The 20112-nt window shown below is 46.2% G+C and overlaps 1 protein-coding gene across 1 annotated transcript in view; it reads left to right on the top strand.

The window, feature by feature from the left end:
- Positions 1-20112, top strand: part of Trabd2b (TraB domain containing 2B) — a 196806-nt gene that overhangs the window by 4107 nt on the left and 172587 nt on the right. The gene's annotated exons all lie outside the window — the stretch shown is intronic.

Below are 20112 nucleotides of genomic sequence, written 5' to 3' on the forward strand. Positions count from 1 at the left end.
TTTAAAAGGAGGCCCCAACACAGGGTCTGGGGTTGATGCTCTAAGTGAAATGTGGCCTCAAGACGTATGTGCTCATCATTAAGGAGATAGACTCATAAAATGACTAGACCCCAAACTCTATCCCTGGAATCAGACCCAATTGCTCCAGAGATGTTGCAAGCTCCTCACCAGGGAAACGGCTGCTGAAGCTGATCCCCCTTCCGAGGAGATCTCTGGCCTTTGTTTTTCCAGGGGAAATGCAATATTGTCCCCAGGGAGGTAAGAAGCCAGATTGATTTGCCGGCCAAATGAAAGGCGGGTTTGTGAGTTCTCCTGCTGGCTCTCCCATAATTGTGGAGTCCTTACCCAGAGGGCCCGGTGGCAGGAATATTGGGGCAGTTAGTCACGCCCCGCAGGGTTCTGACTACGCCTGCCTCCATCTCCACGGGGAAAATCCTGTGTATTCTCTGCCCCAGTGCCGAGCCCTCTGAACAGAGCGGCTCTCCTCTTCTGAAGTGACTTTCCCCTTGCCAGCCTTGTGAGCTGATATTATCAGTGGTCCAGGGGCCCCCAGCACTCACTGCCCGCCCATCTCATTTTGAAGGCAGTTTTGTGGGCGGCCTCTCTGCCCATATTCCTCATGTCTAGCCTCCATAGATATCTATTTTAGTTTTGGGAGGTGGGGGATCTACTATCACTCTCGACACCCTCTTTGTACCAACCACAGAGGAACCTGATGAGGGCTGAAGGGAGCTCGCTGGTTAAACAGTCCCTGACTTTAATCTGTCTCTCTTAAAACAACAAAACTATCTTTCTTCGGGAGTCTGGAAACACTGCTGTTCAACCAAATGACGGCTCTGGTGGGATGAAAACATTTGCTGCAAAATGTGTGAGCTTATGTTTTAGGAAAAGTTACTGAGAGCCGTTCATCGGCCAGCAAGGAGCCCGCTGACAATCTCCAAAGCCCATGTTTGAAGATCAAACAGACTCCAGTTTCTGTTGCAAAAACACTCCCACCCCACCACCAGCCTGGGCCCGCTCTTCAAATTGTTCTTGGGTCCAGCTTCTTGAAAGGGCTGTAGAAAACAAATCTCAAGCAAAAGAAAACAGGAATCCTCTCCTTCCCTAATCTGCACACCCTTCACCACCTGCCCAAGAGCCTGACGGCACCAATTTGTCCTGATATCATTTTGGAGGGAGGTGATGAAACCTCTCCTTCATCCTTCTGGGCAGCAATGGGCTAACTGGGAAAAGTAGGAATCCAGAACCTGGGCAGAGGTCATTAGGGATCCTCAACCTGACAGTCAGAAATGCAATTGCTTTTTCAGTAAAATTGCATGCATATATGCATATACAGTTTGATAGGCACATCTGTGATGCGTTATTGTACTGAAATATCTGTTCTGTGCATCAGATTTTTATTCTTTTTTTCCTGGAAACATTACTGTTATTGCAAAATCGGGGGTGGACAGTGAGCAAAAAAGATAAGGAAAAAGCTTAAAAGACTACTTTGATGCTAAGGCCTGAGATTTTAGTTTTGATTTTAATGTTTTAAAGCATTGTGTGCATTTTTTCCCTTGGTAGAAATGTGTGTTTTTTCTTGATAAGTAGAGAAAGAAAGTTCAGATTGGAGTTACGGAGAAGGAGGACAGGGGTAGCTTTTAAAGCCAGTAACTGTTCAGCTTGCAGGAAGAGCAAGCAGGTCTCATGACAGGTTTTGACCTTTGTTTTCAAAAATAAACTCAAGGTGCTAGATTTGGTATCACTGAGGTTTTACCATGTGACCTTGGGCAAGTCAGTTTCTTTCTCTGTGCTCAGTTCACTGTGCCTATGAAACCAGATACCAGGATTAGGTCATCTTTCAAGTCCCTTCCAGCCCTGACATTCCATAGGGCCATTCTAATCAATTGCACGTGCCAGGCACCCAGCAGGAAGCTCCACATGCCTTTCCATCTCACTGAATTCTCCTTGTAACCCTTTGGCTTTCTAAGGTGGGCACCAAGAACGGCTGAATGACTTGCCCAAGGCCACATGGCTAATAAGGAACAGAGCCAGTCTGTAGGAACTGTAAATGACTGAAGAACTTCCTACATGTAGTTTCTGCACTTGGCAGGGAGTCTTAGTGGGCTCCAGGGCAGGAGGAGAAGAGCTACTCGAGAATCGGGCATGCCACTCTTCCAGCAGTCATAGCCACTGTCCAACATCTGCCCCAAAAGCAAAGCTGGACTATGGGAGGGGTAGAGGAAAGCCAGGCTTGTTGGCACAGTCCCATAATTGCACCTCCTCGGGAAGCTGACACAGGTGATCACAAGTTCAAGCCTACCTGGGCTACAGACTTACAGAGTCTGCCTTGCCAACTTAGTAAGACCCCGTGTCAAAGTGCAAAAGTAAAAAGAGGGCTAGGGATATATAGCTCGGCGGTAGGTACTTACTGCACACAAAGCACTTAGAGACTAGATTCAACCCCTAGGGATACAGAAAATGTGACACTGGCAAACCCCTGCTTTGGGGAGTCTGGGATGCTTAAGCTTTAGGTCAGATCTTATTTATGGCAGTCTTAGAACCTGGAGATCCTTAATAGCTCTGTTTGCTGCTACCAGGGACTGGAACTGATTGCCATTCCTCCCTCTGGGGCAGCAGTTCTCAACCTGTGGGTTACAACCTCTTGACAGACCTCTACTAGCACATTACAATACATAACAGTAGCAGAATTACAGTTACAAAGTAGCAACCAAAATAATGCAATGGTTGGGGGTCACCACATCATGAGGAGCTGTATTAAAAGGTCACAGCATCCAGAAGGTTAAGAACGAAGGCGGACTCTCAGTCCTTTGGCCATTTCTGCCCACTCACACTATATGGTGGGAGCACTTGAGTTAGATGGTCTTTGCAGCTTTGGTAAGAGAACAAGGATAGTGCTGCTGTGTGCATTGCTGTGTTTTACCAACATTCACTGGTGCTATCCAGTGTTTGGCGCATACCAGCTAAAAATGCACAAAATATTCATAAAATTCTTCAATCTCTTCCTCGTCTAGAGTTAGAAATCACAGAATCAATTGCTGAGTTCCATCCTTGTGCTGGGTGCAGCACTGGACCTCAAAGGATATTAACTCTAGTCCCCAGGGACGGGCTAAAGACTTTATTGAAATATTTATTGTAAATTGAAACTTGAAAAAGTTGGATCATTGGCTGTGGTTATATAGACAGACTTAATGGATTCAGGAATGTCCATTGCTAACACCCATGCTCTTTAGGCAGTTGAAAGGTGGATTGACTTTGCTTTTTCATAGTTCATGACATTATCTGATTAATTTGTGTCTATGTATGTATGCATGTGTAGGTGTGTGTGTAGTATATCATTATTGATAAAGTAAAAAACAAATCCAAAAGAAAAATAATCTAAAAGTACTGAAACTTTTTTCTCAAGATTGTAAATTGAATCTTAAGGGAAATTTAAAAGAGGACTTCCTAAAGGCATTCTGGGTACCATCTCCCTGGAATTCATCACCAGTTTCCCATGGAACTATTGTGAAAATACCCTCCAGCTGAAGCTAACCCTGCACAGAAAGGTCTTCCGAGTTGACATATAGTCATATAATTGTCTGTGTCTGGTTCATCAACAGGTAGGAAGTGCGTTATAAATATTTGCAGAACGATGAACGTTGAATGAGTGACAGTCAGCAACTATGATGTGCTTTCTTTATGCCCTTCTGTAAACCAGCATGGCAGAGTGAATGTATAAAGGAAGGTTGCACAAACCACAGCAATGAGTCCCCTCTCATAAACTTTAACAGCTGCATCACTTCCTATAGGGACACAAAACAGAAAAAAAATCACCGAGTGAGTTATCTTCATCCCTCTGAGACACTATGGCAAGACACTTTATACTAAGTCACTTATAAATATTGCCTATGGTTCCGGAGACTGAAGATAAAGACCAAGGTGACAGAAGATTTAGTGTGTGATGAAGGTTCATTCTTCATAGATGGAACTTCTCTGAACCCTTAATTGCTCACTCTGGGGCTTAGGTGTCAGCATATGAATTTTGGAGAGACACGGACATTAGATACGTAATATAGGAAGTTCTGTTCAAAGTAGGCACTACTTTTCTCCCTTGCCAATGACTTCAGATTAACCAGTTTCCCTCCATGAGCCTAATTTGTCTCGTTTGTACATGGCAGTATTGGGATAGGCAGCTTCCAGTGCCAACCTAGTTCTGCCTTCTGTAATTCCCGTGTGTGGCCCCATATCTTAGAGAGCCTGAACCAGCCCACACCACAGCTTTAAGCCTGACTTATCCATCTTTGGCACATTTGTCCTTGGTGGACCCTGGCTAATGCGTACCTGTCAGGAAGCTGGCGGTTCTCGGAGGTGGGGATCCTTCTGCTAGTCTGCAGAGCAGAAAGACTCTCAGCTGGTGTGGGTTAGCCTGCTTGACCCCTGCCTGGCTTGCTCCTGTCCTTCATTGAGGATCCCCTCCTTCCTTCACTTTTTCACTCATTAACCAGAGCAGTCACAGTGCAATGAAGTGCAGGATCTGGGCCAGGGACCTGGGTTTGAATGGCATAGGGTTTTGCCTGCTCAGAGCTCATTACCTAGGAGCATGTGTTGCTTTTTTACCCTGGAAGGTGGCTGTAACTAGTCCTGTCTTACAGAGTAGAAACTCAGCCTCACAGTATCTGAATATTAGTGGTTCCTGTATCCTGGTTCTTCACCTTTCGTAATAACAGACCCTGCTCTTCCTTCTGCTCCCTGGCACGTGTCTAAAAGCTTTCAGAACTAGTCACTATCTCCAAGAATCTCTAAGAATGCCTGTTTCTAAGAGCTGGGGCTTCTCTGTGCGTCTGCCATAGGCAATCCTCCAGTCCACATTGCTGGCCTCCTCAGCTGGCCTCCTGAGAGACCTCAGTGCTCTCCTTGGGATACTGGATACCCTGTGTGGATCTCAGGCCACCCAGACTGCCTCCTCTCTGACATTCTTGGTCCAGGGTTGGTTCAGCACAGGCTGCCCCCAGGTGTTTTCTTAGAGTTCTAGAATTAGTGTTTCCTATATGCCAGCCCACTGCCCCTGCTCTCCATGCCCCCCACCTCCCCACCCCCTGGCCAGGAGCTGTTCTGGGAATGTTTGTCACATAGTGGAGCAATTCCTCCATTGACTCTGCCTCCTATGTACACATAGATTGTTTCTGGGTCCAGGTGGTAATTTGCAAAAACAGGCCCTGCTGACATTGCAGGCTCTATCTGTCTTATCTCTGTGACCCAATTGATTTAAACCTTGGTATCTATGTCAGAATGGGCCTGGTTTTGGGGTGGCAGACTCAGAAGCAGAAACACAGAATAGCATAGACACCTCTGTCTAAGGACCACAAGTGCTTTTCAAAGCTGGAGGTGATAATGCTTGAATGAGAAACTCAGAGCAAAACTCCCAAGCTCAGGAGCCCTAACTCTGAGGCTCAGAGAGCCAGAGAATGGTGAAATCTTAGAACCTTTAGCTCTGAGACATTTTTTGGACCGGAAGAATCTTCACGTCATGAAATCCTAGCCTCTTAGCTTTGAAGCATTTTCAGCTCATCAACACAGACTTCTAAAATCTTGGAGTTGGAAGGGGCCATTTCTCAAGAATTCCAAGAAGCCCCATGTGCAAGCATGTCTGATCTCCTTCCCCCAAGCAGCTCTCCACTCCTGGGCCCAGAGAAAGCCTTCCTTACCGCCAAAGCCAAAGCACTTTCTGATGGAGATAAAACTGAGCGCGTGCCTTTGTTAATAGTTCCCATTTGGACTTCTCTCAAAGCCAGAAAGAGGTTGCCTGGTAAAGCAGCTTTCCTAGGGAGGAAACTGAAGAATGCTGGCAAGCACCCGCAGCTGCCAGCCCAACGGCTGAAGTTCTCCCCCCCCCCCCACTTGAGTTTGCTTCTAAATATTATCCACTTCACTCCCTTTTATCTCCCATCACTGGCTCTCTGTCCACCCACTTAATCCACAGGCAGCCGGTGGCCCAGCCTTCAGCTCTGCTCTGTGGCTGCCAAGCCGTCTCGCCAGGCTGCTCCTCCAGGATCCACAGGCTTCTAAATCTATGCAGTATATCCTGCCCTAAGCTTGGAAACAGTGGCTTCTGCTGGGCCCCCTCCCTCTCCAGGAATTTCCCACTTCTCTCTTCTGACTCCCCCCAGTTTTTGATTTTTAAGGGTCACTTCAAAGCTGCACCTCTTCCAGGAAGTCTTCCGAGAAAGCTGTCAGGTCTGAACTGGTGAAGACTTGGCCCAGAGATTGCTTTTATGGCCATGCCACATGTAGTGTTGCCCTCCGTGGAATTCTTCATGGAATTTTATGACATTCTTTCAGCACTTCTATATTTGATTTTATTACTTGGGCAGACTTTCTTTCCTGATTCAAACCTAGTCCAACATGGACTCACAAGTGATTGCAGAATTAAGCCGAGTTCGCTCCAGGTCAGAAGCCCACCACTGTGGGGCAGCCTGTGGCTGGGTGTTGACTACACTACCCAAAAGGTGAGCCTTTCTTAGCTTTTGTGTCTCAGACTTTCTACCTGAGAAGTGTCCCATGCCCTCAGCACTGTCCCTGGCATCCGTGAATCTCTCTTAGACTCATCACTCTCTATGCTAGAATATTTTGTTGTTTCCTTTATTTGCCATTTATGATCAACCTCTGCCTTACCAACACACACACACAGACACACACACACACACACACACACACACACACACACAGTGACAGAGCCTCCCCAGGCTCGTTCCTCCTTAACATCTTTTCATGTCCAAATTTCTAATTTGGCCCTCCCATGGTCCTTTTGGTTTGAGGGCGCCAGTGACCTTAGCTATATAGGTTTTCTCTCCCCTTCCATCATGACAGTCCTTGCTCATGGCCCCACACATCATCTTATGTTTTCCCTGCTACTTGAGGGCCCCTTCCCAGTTTTTATTGTCTAGCTAGCTCCTTCTCACCTGAATGGACTGTCCTTGTTAAAATACTGGGCTCTGCAAACAAATGCTGCTTCATAGAAAGTCTTATCCTTGGTCACGGGGTTATGGAATAACATCATATGACCATAGCTTAGTAGTTTGTGTTTAGGTGCAACAGTGTGGCTGGCTATTCGTATTGTGTTTTGAAAGAACTGATGCTTAAGTTGTACTTGGCCCACTCTGAATGCCTCCTTACCTTTGAAAAGAGCCAGGGAGTCATTAGAGGGGGCTCATAAATACCTGGGCCCCAGAGCCATTTCTTCAGGGCAGCCTTGGCCTAGGGATATATGTTCTTGACACCTGTTGCTGGAGCTGTTTATTTCTTCCTACTGCCCCAGGGGAAACCTGCCAGCACTCAGCAGCATCCCCTGTCCTATGGGTAGTGCACATGTACCCTCTCTGTCCTGAAGTACCCAGGCTTGCTTACCTTTTATTCCCTGAGTCCCCTCTTTCCAACACACTGGGTCAAGGAGGTCAGGAAGAAGCATTGAAACTTTCCTTCCCATTTGCTGTGACCTGTGACTTGTATTCTTTGCATAACGTTCCCTTGTTTCCCTCATTCTCAGTAACATCCGGATAGATTTTTACCCTTCAGAACCTCATGAATACCTACTTAAGGTTATGTTACACACCATGGAACAATCCGATTCAGTTCAGGAGCCCCCTTCATTGGGAAGTCTTTGGTGTGCTTATTAAGACCACAAATAACCTCAGGCAGGTTATACAGTCTGTCTTTGTCTTGGTTTCCTCACCTGTCAACTTTATGGGAGACTGTGAGGGCTGATTGGTCTAGAGGACTTTAGTATAGTGTTTTATTTTTCATTTATAAAATCACAATCAGTGAAGGGTTTTTTCCAGAAATATTTCCAGCTCCCTTCTATCATGCACATGCTATGTGATAGAGGTGGGCAGGAAGAACACCCACACTGAAGTGTGTATGTGTGTGTGTCTGTGTCTGTGTGTCTGTGTGTGTGTGTGTGTGTGTGTGTGTGTGTGTGTGTGTGTCTGTGTGGTAGACAGAAGCCAGAAAACGAGCCTTCTGTAAGACTTGGGGACACAGCATACACTGCACACCCCCACCCCCACCCACATACTCCTGACTGCAGAATGCCTCCAGGAGCCAGGAAGAACTTCTGAGTTCCATTTCACAGGAAAGGAGGGTACAGCCCTACCCCCATCCCTGGTACAAAGCTAAAACCAACAGTCCCAACTCCTATTCAGTCCCACTCTCCTTCTACCCTATCAGGGGTGGAAGTTTTTGCTTTGTGTTATCTCCATAGACTAAATGTGCCTGTGATGCTCTTAGTCATTTAAGCCTTGGGTCCCATTGGAAAGACCTTTTTAGTGATAGATACAGTGGAGAAGGGCCGATTAGAAATCTGGCCCATTGTAAAAGCATTGTTTTCCATAAGGTTCCTTTCTTCGAGCTGGTTGGCCTTAAGTTTGAGAAGTGAGAAAAGCCTACTTGTCAATGATCTTTCCAACTTTTTATGCAAGTGTTGCAAGTTGCATGTACTCTCTAGAGTTTTTCCTTCTGTCCTAGAACAGATAGGCCATCACTCCAGTTCCCCTCCCCGTCGAGGCTTCATACAACCCTTCCCCCATGATGTGGTTACTGAGCTCAGGAATGGTATCAGATTTGTTTTCCAGTCACTGAGACCAGGGGTTGGGACTCTGGGTGTGCTCCCTGATCCCCAGTGGTCTGGCTGTGGTCACTTTTGAGCACCAGGCTTGTATGTAAGTTGAAGGGCTGAGGGTTGGTCATGGGTTGGGTACACTGATATACTTTGGGACACCTCCAGGCACAACACTCAATCATTGTGCTTGATCCTGACTGGGATGTTTAGTTGACCCAGCAGTTGAGTACCCATGCTGAGGCCAGCTGCTGGTCTTGGAGGTGATTTTATGTCCTTGGCTTCCATCAGAATAGTTTTGCTGGGAGGGTGGTGAGAAAGGAATGCCAGACTCTGGGTAGAGGTGGCTTTGAAGTGCTTTTAGGAATGGGAATGGAAAGGGTGGTCCAGGAAGAAAGAAGATGCCAGTTAAGCAAAGGTGCCAGGATGGAAAATGTAGAAAGCGGGCATGAGAAAATCCTTCCCACCCCACCCCCTTGATTTATCTTTGCCTTTTTCTCTCCAGCTCTCAAGACCCTGATTTGATCTCTATTATGTGCTAGGACTCAGGTTTATCACAGTAAATTCGTAACACAGTCCTGGGAGGCAGTATTTCCCCATTTTTAAAGGAAATTGAAAATACATACTTTTATACAAATGAGGACACCTAGATTTGACACCTTAATCGAGTAGCTGGACTGGAGCTCCCTGCTTTGACTAGGGGCTCACATGAGTCCCGCTGAGGTTGCTGTGCCATTCCAGTGATACCTGTGAGCCGAGAGTATTAGCTGAGGTGGTCTAGTGGTCATTTTAGTTAGAACTCCTGGCTCCCTGTCAGGCTGTTTTTGTCCTGAGGTTGGGAAGCCTATCCTAAACTAAAGACAGTTCTCTGTCCCCATGTTTGGTCCCCCATGCTCACAAACTGTGTGTGGTTGGTCAGCCTGGTGGGAACTATGTGGTCCTCCTGGTGGGAACAAGGTCCTGACCATCAGTGGTATGCAAAGCCTGACCAAATCCATTCTGGCTCAGCCTTGCCTGGTCTTTGGTTGTTCCCTAGGACAGGGACGGACTGAAAGGAGGTTTTGAGAAGTTCAGGCTGGAGGCTCAGCTGTGTGTGGGTTATGAGGGTGGTGGGGGAGGGGGACTCTTTCTTGTCTAATCATCCGTTATCTCCATTGCTTAGACAAGTGGACATTAGTAAACAGCATCGGCTCAGAGTTCCTGGGAGGGTCAGAGGCAAAGCCTGATGGGACTTTAATAACAAGAGCTCTCTGCTCTCTCAGCAGTCCTCGGCCATGTATAGTGTCCCGCTTTGCTTTTTCCTAAAGAGAAGTATCCTGGAAATACTTAGTTAACAGGATTAGCTATTAAAATATGCTTCTTCTATTCATTGTTTTCACTCTTGCTTGGCAAGTACTCCTGGGAATTGCCCAGTGCCAGACTCACTTCCAGGTTCTGGGGTTCAAAGACGATTGTGGGGCTGGTGGAGAGGGAGGAGTTGATGTGACAATACAGGTAAGGATAAAAACTCCGAGCCCTGTACATGCACTGCCCCACTTCATCTTCAGAGCAGGTTTCATGTAGATTTAATCCCACTTTGTGAGCCATGATGAAGTCTCAGATGGTTCGCTCACCTTTAGTCACGCAGCAAACAAGCAGAGAGTCTGGAATTGAAGCCATACAAGTCTGGTTGCAGAGCCTGGACCATCCTCTCTGCCTCTCATGGAAATGTGTTCCAGAGGAGGAGAGTGGTGGCGGCTCTGTTGAGACTCAGAGTGTGAGCAGTGACAGAGGGCTGAGAGACTGCTGAGTTCCATCATCCGGAGGTAGGCTGCAGCTCTGACAAGAAGGGAACAAGGTAGCCTGCTTGCCAGCATGAGGGTGAGGGAGTTAGATTTTGGAACTAAGAGTAGAGGCTGAACCTCACAGGCAAAGGATGGCAGGTGTGCTCAGGGCAAGGGTGCAGAGCACCTGATGGCTGCTCATCCATAGCAAAGATAATGTGGATGGCTAGGATGCTGCCCTGAGGTTCTGTATGACATACGTGTCAGAAACTGTGACAGAGTGCCACCCCAAGAACTCTCTATGAGATCTGCCAAAATAGCTTCACGGGAATGCTATTTCCCAACTGTCTGTCACTATTAAGTACCACCTGCAGATGGCTTGACTAGGGCTCAGGTCATCTAGCTGCTTCCAAAAGGTCTGAGCCTGAGTCCTTGTTATCCAGATTCTTATGGTTGCAGATGCTCTACTGAACATAGTAAACACTCCCCTCTCCACCCCAGCTGACGGAAATGCTTGGCTTGGCTTTAGTCTGAGGCCGCCTGAGCTCAACACTAAAGGATCAGTGGCCATTCCCAGGTTCAGAAGCAGCTGGAGGTACAGGGTGAGGTGATGGTGGTAATGCTAATCCAGACTGAGGTGTTGTCATTACTGACCACATAAAACACAATGGTAAGAGCCACAGGGAGACACAGATACAGACAGAGACACACGTGGCTGCATTGTGGAGCCCTGGAAAATGGGCTTTGTCTTGGCAGAAACAGTCCCTATTATTGTGTTCTGCCATTCAGATTTCTTCCAGTTAATGACTGGTTCACTGGTTCATTTATTCATGGGTCTCAGGTTGGGACACCTCACCCAGGGTTACCTATACATCCCCAAGCTCGTTGGCCTGAGAAGCCTCTGTGCTATGAGGATTCATCACCTGACCTATTGGATCAAAAATGTGCCCACTGCTGTCCCAGAGTGGGGATCCCAGCTTCCTGAACTGTCTGTTTTATTTGCCCTTAGATTGGCTGGTGTCTGAATGAGTACAGCTATGCTTATCTATTCCAGGGCGCTGGAGGAAAGCCTGCTGCTCTGATTACCATTTCTAACATAGCTGCAGGGGTTCACATAATCCCCAAATTTCACAGGATTTGTTGGATAGCAGGTTGAGGGGAATGCCACCTGTTCAAAACAGGAGTGAGCTGGATGCTGCCTGAGCAGAGGTGGGACACTGGAGGGCATGCCATCCACACAGAGTAAGCTTACTGGTCATGAATCTGATGGTGTATGTACTAGGGCAGCCTTTCCCTTAGCTGAGCCTCTTTAGTGGTGTGAGACTGGTAAACCTGAAACCGCACCCCTCCTGAAAAACCACTTCCTCAGTTGGCTCTGACCCCACTGGAGAGTGGCATTTTGTCTGTTCTGTGTTTATGCTCTGACTTCTTCATTGGACTGAAGTTCTTTGAGGATAGGAACCTCATCTAATAACCTTGGGTTCCCTCAGGGCTTGACTGGAAGCACATACTCAGGTTATGTGTGTAAAATCAGCAGCTACAGCTCAGTACCATCTTGTGAGTATGTGGGTAAAAATGTAGAAAGCCCTCAACTTCTCACCTCACCTCCATCAGCACCCCTGAGGTTTCCAGATGTTCATTTCTGGAAGTCAAGAAGCTCAGCAGTCACCTGCATGCTGTGCTGTGGCACTGGGTGTTTGGGCTTTGGATGGCTCTAGCCACTGCAAGCTCCCTTCTCATGCACTGACCATCTCCAGACAGTGGCATCCCACCGACTCCTTGTTTCCACAGTGGCCCATCCTGTAAGTGGGAGCTGCTTCTTACTCGAAAGGGATCTTCCCAGCCCTCCCCAACAGCTCTCTTCCTCATGCTTCTGTGTTTTTTTCCAGGGCATGGATCAGGGCTTCTGTTTGCTGGTCATTCCACGATCCTCACACAATATAAATGAAATCTGCTAAAACCAATAAATTCAAACCATGTGTGGGGCATTGGGAGGAGTCAGAACGTAAGAGGGCCACAGAGTGAGGTGGCGTCAGCTCTGACGGCACCCAAGCTGATTTGTATATGAGAAAAGTAAATATCCAAAGCCGTAAACAGCCCTGGGACTCCCACTCTCACTGGGATTCAAAGGCGTTTAATAGGAACACACACTCTCTGTTTCTTATAAACAGAGCCAGAACCTCTATGTGTGCTGACCTAAATTCTGTGTTTTCAATCCCAGGCAAGGCAGCCAGGCATCCTAGTCATAGACTGCAGACAGGCTGGGTCGTCGGCTTGGGTTCCTTCTATCTGGTTTTGGCAATTGGTCTAGCATTTGTGCTTTGTAAAGAATTACTTCTCCTTTTCTTTGTGTGTGCAACAGTGTGTGTGTGTGTGTGTGTGTGTGTGTGTGTGTGTGTGTGTGTATCTGTTTGTACCACTTTAACAGAGTAGCCTGGACTGGATACCTCAGAAACAACAGAAATGTGTTTCTGTCTGTTCTGGAGGCTAGGAAGACTAAGACCTAGTTGTCTGTGCCTGTCATGACCGGTAAGGAGTGGCTTCCTGCTTCTCAGATGGCACATGCGTGCTCACATGGTAGAAGGCAGAGAACTCAGGTCTCTTTAGTCCCATTTAAAGGCTCCAATCCCATCACTACACACATCCCCAGACATACCTTCTAAACACTGTTCATTGCAGATTAGTGCCAACATACAAATTCGGGACAAAGCATGCAGACACAGACATGGTAGCAGTGGGCAGAATGAGGGGTCATTCCCAGTCTTTACATGAGGGATATGAAGTCCGTGGGTACAGTTTGTCCAAGATGGTACATAAAGCTGAGCTGGGGCTTCAGATTTTCTTCTTTAGACCCCCTAATCTTCCCTGTGGATACTGACTCAGAACCCCAGCACCCACTTTAGGGACTCTTCCTGGTTTCCTCACCCCTGCACTATCTCCTGGAACTTGTCTTTCCCCTTGTTCTCTGAGTCCTCTGCGGTTTTTCTTTTCCATCCTGCACACTTTTAGCTTCAGAAGGTGCTCCCAGAAAGAAGGGTCGTGTTGGAGGCAGTCAATCGTGGGGACTTGCAAAGAGTTTTCACTATGTTTTCACCTATGTAAGATGGGGGTGAGTGTGGTTGACTTCTCAAGATTGTTGCCTGGATGAGTGGAGCTCAGACAGGCTGACCACCCATGGTTGCTTCACCCTGCTTTTTCTCCAACTCTCAACCCTTAACTTGGACATCAGAGAGAAAGTCCCTATTAAAATTGCCTAGAACTGAATGGGCCAGCCTTGCACATTCACATACTTAAGTAAGGTCAATAAAAGTGGTGAAACCTAAACCTAATCAGTGGAGTATAACAGTGTCCACTTCCTGGTTTTGATATTGTGTCACAGTGTGTAAAGTGTCGCCACTGGGGAAAACGGAATAAAGGGCATCGTATCTTCTAACTGTGTATGAATTGAGGATTTGCTCAAGTTGAAAATTTTAATTAAAATAAATGAATTAGAACTGGTGATGGGGCTTATCAAGTGCTTGCAACATAGTGAAAGAAAGTACTAGGTTTTATCTCCAGCACTGGGGAAGGGAAGAAGGAAGGGAAGGAGGGAGGGAGGGGAGGAGGAGAGAGGAAGTGAGAGAGTAAGGAAGGAAGGAATGAAAAAGAAAAGGAAGAAAACGAGCAATAGACTAACCTTGCTGACACCCTCCATCGTTAATTCTTTTATGCCTGCTGCGTGACAGGAACTGTCAGTGAGTACAAATGAAAGCATTCCCACCTCCATCTCCCATGGGAACACAAAGGAAGTTTCCCTTGATAACTCTGTTTAAGATGACAAGTCATTCCCTTGAACAGCTTCCCTTTTTCTCCCACAGCACCCATCACCTGTCAGCATCCTGTGTGTTTTACCTGCACATTGCTTCTCACCCTGTCAACTCCACGAACACAGACACTTTTGTCCCTGTTGTCATATCCTTAGTACCTAGGACATACCTGGCACATAGCAAGTAATCATCTAATGTTTGCCAAGTGACTGAGAGGCGATGATAGGAAACAGGTACACAAATGCTTCATTAGAAGTCTGGGAAGCTAAACGAAGAAAGCAACCCAGGGACAAGGTAGGGAGATTGTCTGTGGGTGTTTCTGCCAGCCTGGCAGGCCTCCCTGTTGTGTGAAGGGTGAAGTCCTAGTGTCGTAGGTTATAGTCAGCTTGTTAAATTTCTTCTTGTCTTCATCCACTAGCTGTGAGCTCTTGCTCTGTGCAGGGCTCTGTGGCACAGGCTGAGATGATGCACACAACATCTTGTCCTGGGAGTCTCACTGGTCAGTAGGGGAAGGGACAGGGACACAAGCAGCATAAGGAAAGGAAGAACGAAGTAGCGCTTTGAGGTCTGAAAGCCTGATTTCCTGTCTGGCCTTCACTCAGTGGCCTGAACCCAATTTACCAGCTTCCTCCTCTCCTGCCCATCAGGGTGACCCCATAGCTCTAGTAAGACCACTCCCTGAAGCCTGAGTTCATGATCCCTCTCTAGGCCCTGTTTCCCAGGCTTGTTCTTCTATAGGAAGTCTTCCTTGATTGCCCCAGCTCCTACAACCTGGTTTCTCTAAGGACCTGTGCTGTTTGTAGTCTGTGCTACAGCATTTGACCCCAGAAGAGATTCTTGCATTTATTTGCACATCTACAGCAGAAGCTGAGAAGCCCTGCCTGGGCTCAGGTGCGTAGTGGGCCTTTGGCAGCATGCTTGTGGCTGATGGGCTTGAGAGCATGGGAAACAGTGACTCATCATCAAAGAGGGCAGGCTTTGTTGTTTTTGTCGTTGACCCAAGCTCTCATTTAGCCACTGGTGGTTCAGTTGGGGGGTAGGCTGAGGCTGTCTTTACAGCGGTTCAAGTGCATTGTTAACAAAGAGATCACGCAAGCGATCTGCCTCAGACAATGTTTAACAGACTTCAGGAGCTGGACTGTTTGCTCAAAAAAACCTCATAAAGTGAACGAAGATATCTGTGCAGTGTTTATTGCTGCACGTTCGTTCACTGAAGAAATGTGTTTTGGAAATAAACCTTTGACTGGAGAATAGCTTTGATTTGTAGTATTATTTGAGGATGGTACTGAGTGTTCCTCACATGAACTTTCTCCATCGTTAGTATCTTATGTTAACAGGGTCCATTTGTCACAATTAATGAACCAATATTTATAGACTGCAGTTATCTAAATGCCATACTTCACTTGCATCTTCTTATTTTCTTCCTAATGTCTTTTTTTTTTCTATTCCACAACCCCCTGAGTGTACCACAGCCCATCATTGTCATCTCTCCTTTAACTCTAGTTGGCACTGATGCATTCTTGGACTTTCCTTGAGAATATGCAATGACCTTTGTAGTTTCAGACTGTCTCCCAGGTAGGGTTTATATGATGTCTATATGTTTTTCTCTTCTCAAGTAGACTGGAATTATGTGTTTTCAGGAGGAAGACCACAGAGGTAAAATGCTGCTCTCATAATAGCACAACAGGGGACACAAGAGATGGATGTTGTCTCTGGTCACATGCATGAAGTATTTCCTCAGGTATCCACCCCCCTCCTCAATCTGTCCACACTTGCTACTCTGGAAAGAGGTTGCTGTAAGCAGCCCATCCAGCAAATGTGAGCTGAATCCTCATTGTGTGCCAGGCATCGTGATGGGTGCTGAAGGTAATGCTAGAAGCAGAACATGTCTCCTTTTCTGAAGAATTTTCTTCAGAAAAGGGTTTGATACTAATGATCTAAACAGTTCTAGACATGAGGGATGAAGGCCAAGGCCTTAGACTTATTTAGAAACAAAAGGAGCAGAGGTGGAACCATGTGTGCACAGGGTAACGCTGGGATGCAGAGCAGAGGGGACATGTATGAGACCTCACTGGCCTGTCTATTACAGGAAAATAGTGCCGGATTTTTATTCCATTGGTGGAAACTGTTGGTTTGAAGCATGGGAGATCTAATTATCGTTATTATTTATTTTTAAAAACACTGAGTGAAGTCCAGGGGGACCAAAGTGGAGGAAGCTAGGAGATCAGTAGGGTGCTTAGGAGTTGTTTAGGTGAGGGATAGTAGTGTTGAAGATTGAGGGAGCAGGTCAGTGGAGTTGGCTTTGTTTGGGAGCTGGAAGTGAGTGTACCTGGTGGACCACTTCCAGAAAGATGAAGAAACTGGTGCAATGCTGGCATGTTTTGGCTCACAGTGGTGGGAGAGAAGTAAAATTAGAAAATTAATGTATGTATCTGGTGGTGTGATTCCTTAGGGAAGGTCCCCCTGAACCAGTTTTTGTGATGACAACATCACTAGCAGCACTCTGACTTACACCACATACCTGGAGGGACTAGAATAGTTTTCTGTTTCATTATGTGCCTCCTTTCTTGGTAGTCTAGATTATTGAAATGGGGACTGCAAATGTGAACTGTTCATGGAGAGTGATCATGGATCCTGGTTAAAAAAAAAAACATACTAGGTATCTGGCCTTGGGGTCATGTCTTTCCGGGCTCAGGCTCTAGGTGCTAGGCAGTAGGCATGATAATTTCTGGCCTCTCCCAAAGGCCAGCACTTAGGAATGTCTTTTTAGTAAGCATATTTGTTTGTGTTGATGTATGTTTCCAGTAAATTTCATCATCAAATACTATCAGCTCTAGTATTGTGCTCTCTTAGAAGTGGACCCCTTTCTAGCTGGATGCCTAGAACATCAAAGAAATAGGACAGAAAGCATTTGTAGCATGTCCAACAAAGCATGCACAACCATAGAAGTATAGTTAACCTCCAGACAGGAGGCCCATGTGTTCAGAGATCAGCTCCTAGATGAGATGAAACAGAACTGTCAATGTGAAGGGCATCAAAGAGACCAGGATATATGGCTGGAGTTTCTGTTAAGGAATTGGAGAAAGTGCAGCTTGGGAATGAAAATGGGTGTGAGGAGATCTAAAGAGGTGCTTGTTTTCATTTGTGCTCCTGGAATACAGTACCAAAGACTAGGTAGTTTGGCTTATATTTCCATATCATGGTCCATCATGGAAGGAAGTCAGGACAGAAACTCAAACAGGGCAGGAACAAGGAGGCAGGAACTGTTGCCAGGACCATGGAGGGGTGCTGCTTACTGGCTTGCTCATCATGGCTTGCTCAACCTGCTTTCTTATAGAACCCAGGACCACCAGCCCAGAGATGGCACCACCCACAATGGTCTGAGCCCTCCCACTCAATCACTAATTAAGAAAATGCCCCATAAGCTTGCCTATAGCCCCATCTTACAGGGGCATTTTCAATTATTTCTTTGTCTTTGAGGACAGGATTTCTCTGTGAAACAGCTTTGGCTGTCCTAGAACTCACTATATACATCAGTTTGGTCTTGACTTCACAGAGATCTGCCTGCCTCTGCCTCTGGAATGCTAAGATTAAAGGCATGTGCCACCACTGCCCAGCTTTGAAGTATTTTCTTAGTTGAGGTTCCCTCCTCTCAGATGAGTTTAACATGTGTCAAATTGACATACAACTGTGAAGCAAGACAATCATGGAGGCTGAAAGTTTATAATCAAGGAGTCAGGACTCTTCTGATTGTAGACAGCTGTCTCCTCATGCCTTCATGTGTTAAGAGAGCAAAGCTAGTTAGCTTTCTGAAGCCTTTTTTATAAGGGCTCTAATTATCCACAAGGGCTTTACCCTCATGACCTAATCCCCTCTCAGAAGTCCTCCCCCAATACCATCTCATCAAGGAATAGGATTTCAACACATGAGTTTGTGTTATATATACTCCAACCATAACAGTGCTCAAACACTGGTTGTTGAACAGATGAGTGATTGGAAAATAGATTTTTACCAGTGCCTTGAGGGTCTGCAATGCAAGATTGGGTGTCAGTGGTTTCCATGAGCAAAGGGAACCCACCACTGGATGAAGCTCGTGTGTAGTAGAGGAGCTGGTAGAAACCAGATCCTGAAGAAAGATGCTTGAATCTCTAGCCAGTATTTAATTTATTATAATAATAATGATTCTGCTAATAATAACAATAATTTTTATAACTACTTAATTAGTGTTATTTTTTTTGCCGGAAAGGCCTGGTTAGTTGCGTGCTTGGCCCCGTCTGTGTGTGATTAGAAGTTATTGACTTATCTTGCGATTTTGTTTTCTTCACTCGTTGGTCTCTCCTGATAGTCCATCTCACTGTTGGCTCTTGGGCCTGTGTGTGCTCCACAAGATACCACAAAAGCACAGTCTTTGACAAGGTAAATATGCCAAATCCTTATTATAACATTTAACCACTTAGGGAGGTTTTTGCTGTGGGGTGGGGGTGGGTGGGGTGGTGGGAATGGAAAGGAAAGTCCAGATTGCTTTGATTAGCTGCATTTTTCTCTCTGGGTGAATGGGAAGGCTTTGGTGGGAACCTTAACTTTTGAGGCTGTTTCCAGGAAAGTGGTGGTGCAAGTTCTGGGGTCTGGGTCTAGAGCACCTAGAGTGGTGTGGCACTGGTTCAGGTTCTTTAAGGGACATCAGAAACACGTGTCTGTCTCTTCTGCCCTCTGGAATGCAGTGTCTGTGAGGCAGCTGGGAATTTAGGCTGGACAGGCCTATGTGGTACAAAATAGACTTCATCCTTGGTTGGGTGACCTTGCATTACATGGAGACTCATTATCTTAAGGACTTGGGTTGGTGACAGATCATTTGCTGGGCTTAACCCATGGGTTTTCTCATGTTGCTTGCTTGGTTCTGCATCTTGGGCTAGGAAAGACAACACTTACCAGATTAAGTGTTTATTTGTGTGACCAGGAGAAGAGACACATTGCAGCTGCATTGCTTGGCATCCCGGCCTAGGGTTCAGTCTATTTCTACACATAGATTCTTAGTACATGGACTGAAGTATTTGGGGAATACAATGTGTCCAGATCCCTCAGAAGATAAGATATATAGCCATGATACAAACCAGCCTTTCCAAATTCAAGATTGACAACTTCTTTGATTTGCTCTGAAATAGTATATTAGAAATTCAGTGGCTCTCAACATGGGGGCACGTCCCCTTTGGGGGTTATACATCAGATATCCTGCATATCATATATTTACATTACAATTCATAACAGGAGCAAAATTGCAGTTATGATGTAGCAAAGAAATAATTTTATGATTGGGATTACCACAACATGAGGAACTGTGTTAAAGGGCTTCATTAGGAAAGTTGAGAGCCACCGGTACTAGATGATATTATTGTTTGCAAATATTCACCCCCAGCCTCCAAAGTTGTAGGATTTGATAGTATGGCTTGTTTCATCACTTTAGTAGATGAAATGTGTTCCCTTGCTCCTTGGCTTTAGGCTTGGTCATGTGACTTGCTTTGAACATTACAAAGCAAGCAATGCCTTAGATGTGTGTACTCAGTTGGGCTCACTCTGTCATGATATTATTTTGGCTTCTGCTTCTTCAGTCTGGGTCCTAGTATGAATACAGAAGGTCCGAGCCCAACCTACATGGACAAACCCTGGCCAATGTGCATGCAGCTTGAGTTCAGTCTAACCCCAACTGATGTACTGGTGAGAACGAACAACTATTGCTTTCAGTCAAAGTCTTGGGCTAATTTATCACCAAAGCTTACTAGTAAGTCTCAGCCAAGGAGTAGATGGTCAATAGGCTGTGGTTGGAATCAGGGGAAGAGTACAGTGAGGTGAGAGCATAGACTTCAGCTAGTTCTCAGAGTCTTCAATACCAGCGCCAAGATTGGGTGTTTTTCACTAGGCAGGGGGAGGCATTGAAAGATGTTTAGTGGAGGAG

The sequence above is a fragment of the Phodopus roborovskii genome, unplaced genomic scaffold (genome assembly GCF_943737965.1).
Source record: "Phodopus roborovskii unplaced genomic scaffold, PHOROB, whole genome shotgun sequence".
Lineage (NCBI taxonomy): Eukaryota > Metazoa > Chordata > Mammalia > Rodentia > Cricetidae > Phodopus > Phodopus roborovskii.